The sequence below is a fragment of the Dermacentor andersoni genome, chromosome 9 (genome assembly GCF_023375885.2).
Source record: "Dermacentor andersoni chromosome 9, qqDerAnde1_hic_scaffold, whole genome shotgun sequence".
Classification (NCBI taxonomy): domain Eukaryota; kingdom Metazoa; phylum Arthropoda; class Arachnida; order Ixodida; family Ixodidae; genus Dermacentor; species Dermacentor andersoni.
Genome location: NC_092822.1, coordinates 32,247,265 through 32,257,500, shown reverse-complemented (window position 1 = coordinate 32,257,500; position 10,236 = coordinate 32,247,265). Strand labels below are relative to the sequence as shown.

The 10,236-nt window shown below is 46.9% G+C and overlaps 1 long non-coding RNA gene across 1 annotated transcript in view; it reads right to left on the bottom strand.

The window, feature by feature from the left end:
- Positions 1-4,536: 4,536 nt before the first annotated feature.
- LOC129383817 (uncharacterized) overlaps positions 4,537-10,236 on the bottom strand; it is a 74,245-nt gene continuing 68,545 nt past the window's right edge. Inside the window, exon 3 of the long non-coding RNA XR_008611698.2 lies at positions 4,537-4,862. This is a non-coding gene — a long non-coding RNA (uncharacterized lncRNA). The remainder of the gene's footprint in view (positions 4,863-10,236) is intronic.

Genomic DNA, 10,236 nt, shown 5'->3' with positions numbered 1-10,236 from the left:
ATCCGAGCTCTGCGCTACGTAAGGGATCGGCACAGGAAAGTGGCTAGAAACACGCAGCCCTGATACGAAAAAGTGGGGGTGCGTATATCGCCAAGGAAGACATTGTCATGAAAAACTTCAAGTTCATTAATAACTCCTCGTCGGGAACAGCTCTCGTGAATTTCGTGAATTTCGCGAGCTGCACAGTTGCTGCACGCTGACGAGCCTAACTTGGTTCTCCCAATTCTTTTATACATATATATATATGGAGGGTGTATACTTCAAACATTCCCCCAAGTTGTCTCGTTGAGGATCTTAGTCCAGCTTTCGGTAGGTTTGGACTGCTGCTGATTACACTGACAGAACTACACCCCATAAAAAATAAAATAAAAAAAAGAGGGTTGATCCACGGTGCCGTACATCAGAAAATATTTATGTGCATAATAACTAACGGACCTATCATCCTCAAGCTGCCCTGACACGAATAAGTCTACATCGTAATCGTTATCGTTTTACTTATGTGCACCGCAGGTATACAGACAGGTCGGCACACTGAATCCTGAAGTATACGCTGACTCCTACTCGACACTGATTTCGCAGTCATAGGATAAAGCGTGATTTCGCAATCGTGGGATAAAGCGTGAGTGAGTGAGTGAGTGAGTCACGAAACGTGAGAGCGGAGGCAAATACGAACACGAGTTAGCTCCGGTTAACGTGAGCATCGACGAAATTCAGTGAGGGGGAGTCTGAGCGGACGTTCGTATACGTAAGAGGGTGGCTGTAGGCAAAGGTTAGTGGACGCGATTATGTAATTAACAATGTCTTGATGAGGGCTAGTTGGCTCATATTTGGAACTGAGGTCGAACAGCGCGAATAAAACGAGGGCACGAAACAAGGACATCTGTGGTATTTGCTTCTTCGCGTCCTTGTTTCATTCGTGCTCTTCAACCTCAGTTCTAAAAAGTGATTACGAACACGAGTGGGATGAACGGCAATGTGAATAGTAGTGTACAGGTATACGGCAAGTGTAGCCGCGTATGAGTGGGGCGATTGTGTAGAAAGAGTGAGGCTTTCAGGCAACTGCGCGATGAGTCGACATGACCACGTGGGTGTAGAATGTCCGAATGACATTTGCGACTGTGTGCTAGAGAGCGCCGACTTCTTATTGTTTATTCCAACGTGTATACAGTTGCTGGGTGAAAAGCATATCGTTCCTCGTTCTTCGCTTATCCTGGGTGCAGCCGATTCGACAGTGTGCCGACAGATTTTTCCTGATCTCGTAACACGACACCTAACCCATCCGTCATCCTCTCTCTCTCTCTCTCTCGCTCTTTCTCTCTCTCTCTCTCTCTCTCTCTCGCTATATATATATATATATATATATATATATATATTCTTTTTCTCGGCATCCATTTTGCTTATACTCCAGTGGACCACCGGTTATTATAAGTATTATGTGACCTAAGTTCAACTCAATTTCTACCGTACACATCCGAATCTCAACTATGACAGCTACACCCACGTGCTCTCTTATCCATGCCACTACTTTTCTGTGTCATGAAATTAAGCTGATAGTTCATAACGCGATAGCGTTAAGGACTCCCCTTGGCACTGAAAATCTTGCGTTTAGCGTCAGACGTCGTTTCGGCGAAACGATTTTCGAGCCGCCTATACCCGGGCCCTCCATGTTGCGCAAGGAAGTTACTAAACTAATGGTGTTTCTCAAGCTAAAATACGCAGCAAAATCGTAAATCCCGACTTACGCAGAACCTACAGACACGAAATCGTTGGATTGTAATTCGAATATATCAGAAAACATACTTCTGTAACGTGAAAACTCAAACAAACCCCTTTTTCAGCGTTTCTACCATACATAGACCGGCCACGACGTCCGCCGTTTGCGTGCGCCGATGCGCGAATATCTCGGAGGCCACGGAGCGGCGCGACCGTTTCCTTGAAACACTTTGAGATGGCGCTTGCCTCCGCCGCATCGCGACCCACTCAAGAGGCCGCGTTTCTACCAGAAAGCCCGCCTTCGTCCATAGCGTTCGCCGCGAGCGTTTCCCGGTAAACATTGCGGTTACGTACGCTGCAGTTGCCGGAAAGCGTGAGAAGCAGTCAGGGATCTTTGAATGCTATCGCGTTCCACACTTACAGGCGAAGCTTAAGCGTCCTCCAATTTTTTCGTTTAGTAACCTCTGGCTGGGCACTCAATTGCTTCCTGCATTTAGAACTTTTTTTAAGCATCAGCGATGTTTCAGAGATGAGTTATTAGACTGACCGCAATGCGTATACGCTTTGATTTGCAAGGATATTGGTAATCTATCGCTGATGACGTTACCCTGACATTACCGTATCTTGGTCTCCTTTTCTCGTTTTTTTTTTTTTTAACGAAAGGGAAACATGCACCCTTGAGTCAACACGCAGCGTCCCACGTCAGGACTTTCGCAACGCCGAATAAATGCATCGAATGCTAAAAAATGCCACACAGCTTCCCACATCAAAGTGAAGGCGCGAGCTGCTTGCTCTCTCAAATCGCTTAAGGCTGAATACGGCGACAGGCACATACGCCACCGAGGTCGCCACCGAGGTATAGGGGCTGTATCAAAGGCATGCGCCTCACATTTCGGCGGCTCAGTTATGCGAGGATTGAACGGCGCTTTTTGAAATTCCTGAGATACAGGTGCGGCACGCTTGTGCGGGAGCTTTAGCATGCAGGTAAGAAAGACGACGCAGCTAAACCTGGGCGCGCGAAGCTTCTGTGTTTACAGGACCTCCGCGGTGGCTCTTTTTCTTTCCTTTTTTTTTCTTGTTTTTACGGCAGCGACAGTTAAGAGCTGCGAAAAAACCCGGTTTGTTTCGTCCCGTCCTATCCGCCGCGTGACCTTGTTTTCGGGCCAACCTCCTCACCTCTGCTACACCGTGCCATTCTCAGTTTCGCGCTCACCACCACCACTAAGACAAAAACCTTTTCCCAATCAGCAACGCAGCCATACCCAGGGGCTGAAATAAAACTTGGGGGTTGTTTTACGTGACGAAACCCACGATCTGATTGCGGGGCACGTACGTAGTGGGGGACTGCAGATTAATTATGACCAGGTGCGGCGTGGGGGAGGGGGTCTTAACGTGCACACTAAACATCTCAGCATACGAGCATTTTTGCATGTTGGCTCGATCGAAATGCGGCCACAGCGGCCGGGATCGGACCCGCATATTATATATATATATATATATATATATATATATATATATATATATATATATATATATATATATATATATATATATATATATATACTTCAAGCACGTATGTTCTGTATGCTATAGCCCAACATATACGGCCCTTGGCACGGTGGCGTGTGCGCGTGAATTTTGGAGGGAGACAACGGCAAGCATAATTGTGCTGTCGCAGACTAATTCGACGGTGCATAAACGTATAAGTAAAGGCATTTCTTTTTGAGAAGATAGCGCCGTCGTTCGAGAAGCGAGCAAGCAACCAACCGAGCAAGCGTCGTGGCCATCCGCGCTGCGAGAGCCATTCCGATATGACTGAGTTCTGTACCGTGCGAACGGCCTAAAGCCTGGTAATTGTTTGTTTAATCGTCCTTGCTGCGATACCTTGTCCGCATATATATATACATGTCACTGGGTAGTGTATAAGTTTACTTTCTGAACTCATAACCAAAGTGCCCAGAAAAGCGTATAAAGAAACGAGCCATTACCAAGTTCGCGTAACTCGACACTTACCAACCGTTTCAGAATGAAAGAAAATTCAGCGGTGATTTAGCGGAAAATGCGAGATAACTGCGATATCATTGCGTCACGCCTCTCTGACGTGCCGGATCACTGATTCAAATTCCGTTCATTCACCCACGCTGCAAAGTGTTGTTCAGGAGCTCACAAGACGCACTACCCGCCTCTTCGGAGAGCGCGGTGCAACTCACGATGGTTTGGAGCAGATATATATATATATATATATATATATATATATATATATATATATATACAAAAACAGCGAGAGAGCAAAGAATAGAGCGTGGCCATAATATATATAGTGCAACTGGCGGTGGTCTACTGCGGACCGCGGTTAGTTGCACTTGACTCCTCGAATATGTAGGACGTGTGCTGACTGAGTTCCTGCACAACACTTTACGATTTGTGTTGAACGCGGTTTGAATCATTGATCCGAGGCCTAGCTCAAAGAGAGGCGGCGTAATGCTAACACATTTCTCTCGCGTTTAACGCTAATTCGTCGGTAATTTTTTGTTTACTCTTGGCACTCCTAATGCTAACGTATCGGTAAAAAAAAAACACCCTGTTGGGAATGTAAAACGCGTGATATCAAGTTTTGAAAGCCTCCGTCGTTGCGGTAGCCGCGGCGGCATAGGATGTTTTAGAGACCTGCCTCCGCAGCCGACGGTGACGTCACCGTGAGACTCCTGCGAACGAGGACTCTCACGCTTCGACGAGGCGTGCGACGCCCACGCCGCGGTATCGCCGCGTCCCCGACGTCATCGATTGGAGAGTTTTGAAGACTCAGTCAAAAGCAGCAAAATATACACAGACGCACGAAGGCACTTCGGTATTATAATTGACAGGTGCTGTCGGGGCCCGCCCGCAGGTGTGTAGAAGGCGACGGCTGGAGGCCGAGTAGGGTCCATCGAAGCGTCGATCGGGCCCTGTTGCCACCTACAGTGCGGGCGCCTTTCGTTGTATGGTGGGTTTCAAAGAGCCGTTTGACGTCTGTTTGTCTGTTTCTTGCGTCGCTGGGCTTAGTTCGAACTTAAACACTTTTGCCGCTTCTTTTTGACCTCCTGCGGAGTAGCCGTCAGTCGCCGACCCCCCGCTGATTACTCCGGGTGACCCATCCCCACCTCTTCGTTCTGCGTTGGTGGTTTGAAGGCGACAGTGAGTTCGAGACAGGTTCCGAGTCGACGTGTCATCGTTCAAGTGCCGAAAAGATTGGTCGCATGAAACGGCACAACGAAAAAAAAAAAAGGAAATAGAAACTTCTCACGTTATACTTGAGCGATATATACTGGCAGTGTCTTTTTTTTTTTTTAGCTGCACCAAATATTTAAAAATGTCCTTTGTTAGATAGCACAATTCTAACCTTTGATCAAAATTACTCGATGAGGCGTCCAGTACTTCTACGAGAAATCAAAACGCTTAACTGAATAACTAACATGATTACGCTAATTGCCTTTTTATCATTTACTTTGCCCCACGTATTTCAACATACAAATTGTAGCTAGTGAGTATGTATGTGTGTGCACTTTGAAGAAATTCTCAGGACTATAGCAGTTTCAAGATATCAGTTTTCAACGTGTCCGGGGGAAATGCAGTACCGTTAAATTTAATATCGTGCTTCAATTCATAAAACAAAGTTTTCTTTAAAACGTAACCGGAACAACAGTGCATTTTTACGGCAAGTTTGACAGCGCATATCTCGAAACCGGTGCCATCCCCATAATTCGCTTTTAGTCGATCTGCCTTGCATACTGACCAGCTACAATTCGTAGATTGAAATATGTGCCGTAAAGTCACTCATCATAAAGTTAATTAGTGTAATTATGTTACTTATGCCTCCATACCAAGCCCGCGGCTTTCAGGGTGCAGACACGGTCTCCACCGGCGCCATATTGGTTCTCACCTCCGCCGTGGTGGCTTGGAGCGCGTACAAAAGCCGTCGCGATTTTGGCGAAACCGTTCTCATTCGTTCAGGAAACAGAATCAGGAGCCGGATTTGGTACAATGAAGTGGTCCGTTTAGTAATATATTAATGTTTTAGCATTCTTTGGCTACGTTACGCACTTTTAGGGTTTGTGCTTCTATGTGCGTTTGAATCTAAACCGCTTTCCCGTCCACCCGGGTCACTTGTTATTCAGTGGCCGGACGGGTAACGCATCGGGCTGCATTTGCTTTCCTGGCTGGTTTCGAAACCAACCACCGGACTAATTCGGGTCACTGCGAACGTGGAAAGGTGCAGATGCGTGCCGCTCTACAACGAACCTCACACACGCTGACGTAGGCCGGTGCGGGGCTGGGCGCGGGTGCCGGTTTTCGAAGAAACTCCTCGACGCCGAGTTGGAGCACGTGGCAACCGCCACTCGGTCCGTGCGGTTATTAGAGAGCTTTAGTTTAGGGGACGCAAGCGGCTTGCGTACGCAAGAAATAAAGGCGACGGCACTGCGCCTGCGCAGGCCCCTACGTCTGTGTCTGCGCATGCGCAGTACCGGCCGCCCTAGTGCTTGCGTGCGCAAGCCGCTTGCGTCCCCTAAACTAAAACTCTCTATTCAATGAACACCTTTGACGCCAACTTGGGTAACTACAGGTACGTACCACTTGGAATGGGCCACCCTATACATTGAAGAAAAAGGTCGCTTAAATTTCTCCGATGTTGAGCGGAATCAAACCCACGTCACAACGGTTCCCTTGCCGCAGACTAAGTGGCACATATACCCGGTGGCCCAAATTGCCGAGAGGTTGATCGAAGAGCAGCGCGCATCCAGCGCGTTCACGGCGCAGCTCGCTAGAGCGTTGGCGCGAAAAGCGTTCGTTGAAAAGCGACACATACCGAATTGCATTTGCGGCGCAGCCACCTAATGCATTGGGTTACTGTCCCTGAGGAATCCTTGTGACGTGGGTCTGATTCCGCTCAACATCGGAGAAAGTTAAGTGATCCTTCTTTTCGTCAACGCATAAGTGTGGCACGTATCTATAGTTACCCGTGTTGACGCAAAAGATGTTTAGTTAAGAGCGGCACACACCTATACTGGCAGATATGCCCTTGTGACCCAAGCTGGCATCAAAAAGTTTTTTTTTTCTTTCTGTCATGGTATTTATTACAGTAGCATTCAAACCGACATTCAACAGTTCTGCATAGTCTGAGAGTGCAGGGCACAATGAAAGCCACACAGAAAAAAGGCAGCGTTCATACTGTGAGTAGAAACGTTGTTTTCACTTTAGAAGGGTGGTAAGGATAAGCACCCCACCAAAATAGGGTACCAGTCCGGTTGTATATCGAGTGCATCATAAACATCATAAACATACTTTAGGTGAAGTGTCATTTACATAAAATGCACCTTTGTACGTACCACCGTATCGGCGTTTCAGTCCATCATTCGCGTTTCCCACAAACTATGCATGCCCATGAGAATAAACATATCGAAACGTGCACTATTATCAGAGGTCGGCCGCAGATGTCGCATAGTATGAGCGCTAATCTCAAAGTCTTTCTTCAAAGTCCTTTGGAGGACATCCCGAAATAGTATGGCGTTGGTGCAGCTAATGAAACAATGTTCAATTGTATCTGGCACATCACAAAGGCGACAGTTAACAGAAGAGACAAAGATGCCTTTTTTCTATAGCGATGTTCTTGCCGGTATGGTTTCACTATGAAGTTTATAAAAGGATGTTTTGCAGCAAGGGGATAAATACATTTTGAGAACTCGCTTTAGTACATCGTGGCCCATGGCCAATTAATGTATAGTCATCGGTAAAATGGAGGCGGAAATAGCATGGAAGTTCATAACAGATTAGCGCGGACGGAGTGGAGAGTACCGTCTGCTCCATCCCGGCGTCAAAGGGGTTTTTCGAACACCAATGAACCCAGTCCCACATCTACAGCAACCCATGTCGCCCTGAATAGGGTTCATTGAAGAGCGGTGCACACCTATTGGCACATGGGTGGCAGGCACCACCCATTCGACCACTGACTGCCCAGCGACACAGGTAGGAGGGAATAGGGTTAGCTATAAACGCACACAGATAAAAACATAGCCGCCAGAAAGTGCGGGAAGTATTCGAAGAATTCGAACGCATTAAAGCGACAAATATTTTCCCCTGCGATTTCCTTGGCTCCATTATCTGTTAGCTTCGTATGGTTATAGCTAACGAAAGTCAGGCACCTCAATTCCCCTTCTTCTCGTTCAATATAAAGGGTGTATAGTCACACGTGTGGAAGGAAGGCGCTGAGCGCCTTATCTTCACGTCACAGACCACACCAGATACGCCAACACGCTCGTGACCAACTTTATACTGAGCCGTAAGAGGCTTACTCGAGAAAAAGAAGAATGACGCTTTCAAGAGATACGGCTGTTGACACCGGATGATTGTACGTGTCAGGGGGGGTTGTTCAACTTTGCCTTCGCGTCTTGTTAACCCAATCTTTTTTTTTCTATATCTGTCTCTCTCGCTTCCTACAAACGAGTAGAGGTACTGGCCTGGGCCCATTCAGTACAAACTTTGTGCAAACATTTTGTTCAAATAAGGAAAAGGGGTCTCCGTGCTGTCGTGACCTGAGCAAGGACGACAGAAGGGGTGCGGGCAAACAAACGCACGTTGACTGAAGGAGTCAGGCGAATTAGCGCTACTGTGCCGCCTTGTCACAGTGGAGCCGCCGACAACGCAGGGCGACAATGACCAGTCGTAAAATATTATCGCAGCCTTGGAAACCCCAGCAATGTAAGAATCGGGTTGCTTCGTTTCGCGAGGCAAGGGGGCGGCCCAGTCGGTCAGAGGCTTCGGTTCCGTTCATGTTTCTTGCCTTCTCGGTGCGTATCAGAACAAATAGTCTTACTATAGTTCTTACGATAAAACTGTTTCGTAAGAGCAAGTAGCGGCCATTCGTTGTGTGGTACATATTATAAGGCATGTCAGCTGCGGTCAATGGCAAAGAGTTTTCGGGAACAAACGTCCTTGCGATTTCTCCCCTACGTTCGTTAGGAATAAGAAAATGAAAGGTGATCGAATGACGAACGTTGGTGAGAATTTTAATGAGTTTTTTTAGCTAAAGGGCTTTATCTTTTTGACGACACAGTAGAGAGCAGGTGCGTTGCGCGATACACCATCGTCATAGGAGAAAACGTAGGCCCTCTGCGCATGCGCCGCATCTACGCGGAACCGCGGCAGACATGCAGAGATATCAAAATTTTGGCATACTCTCATGGTGCTGGAGCGTATATTCAAATTAATGACTCTATGAAGACTTAGGCTCTAAGAACGTTTCGCATCGCCAAAGCATCACGTATTTTAAAGGGACAGACAACCGCTCAGAACACGAATCGTGATAACCACGCTAATGGAAAGATTGCCTATCATAGTGGCTAAAATGAGCCGTGTTTTTCTCATTGGACGTAGATTTATATTTTTAATTCTTCACTGAATGTCGTGAAAAATGACCTTTGGCGCCTCACGCGGCAAAAAACATGAAGGTGCATAAGATGCTTATCACGTGACCTATTAGCGTACGCTGTTTCTCGTCTTCTTATTAGTATTGAAATACTGTGCACTTTTTCCTGTTATAAGCTTTTTTTTTTCTAACTTACAATGTGCACAGAGGCCTTCGTTTGTAGTGAGCAGAAGAGTGGCGCTGCCTTCGCCTTCGATTTCAATGGCTTGGCTTGGCTCGTCTTTGACAGTGCGTATATCGAAACCGGTGCCATCGCCATAATTCGCTTTTAGTCGATCTGCCTTGCATACTCACCAGCTGCAAGTCGTAGATTGCAATATGTCCCGTAAAGTCACTCATCATAAAGTCAATTAGTGTAATTATGTTAGTTATGCCTCCATACCAAGCCCGGCTTTCAGGGTGCAGACACGGTCTCCACCGGCGCCATATTGGTTCTCACCTCCACCAAGCCGGCTTGGAGCGCGTGCAAAAGCCGTCGCGATTTTGACGAAATCGTAATTGGCGAAATCGTAAAAGTAATTTCCCCTACGTTGTCCTTGGTGTCTTTGTTTGTTTTGCTTCTTATGATATGATTACCACTTTGTGGCACCCTCGACAGGATCGGCGAACGCTATGTTTCGTGAAGCAACATAGTCTCATTATGTCGCCATTACGGTGTAAGGCTGCAAAAGAGGCGTCATGCACGTACGCTTTAATAACGTTATACGTCGCCCTTAGCTGACAAGGACAATGGAATGGAAGGGTGGTCCACACACAACGCATGCGCGTCTCGCCCTTCAAGTCTATTGTCCGCGTCTGTTTGGTGCCATTTACACGTTCATAGTGCTCGCCCAACTAACTGTGGTGCAGTGCTGTGCGTTCACATTTGAAGTTGGACATTTGAGCGCCAGCACACGAGGGATAAAATTGAGGATGCGCTACGCCCATGACAATGTTTGCACCTGTCTCTTGTCCTTGCCTCCTGATGATAAAATGTTGCGATGCAGCTTTAATTGCATCAAATGCTACAAAAATTTAATTTTGTATTTGACCAAGTGATGCTGTTCAGCGAGTCGGTTTATTAT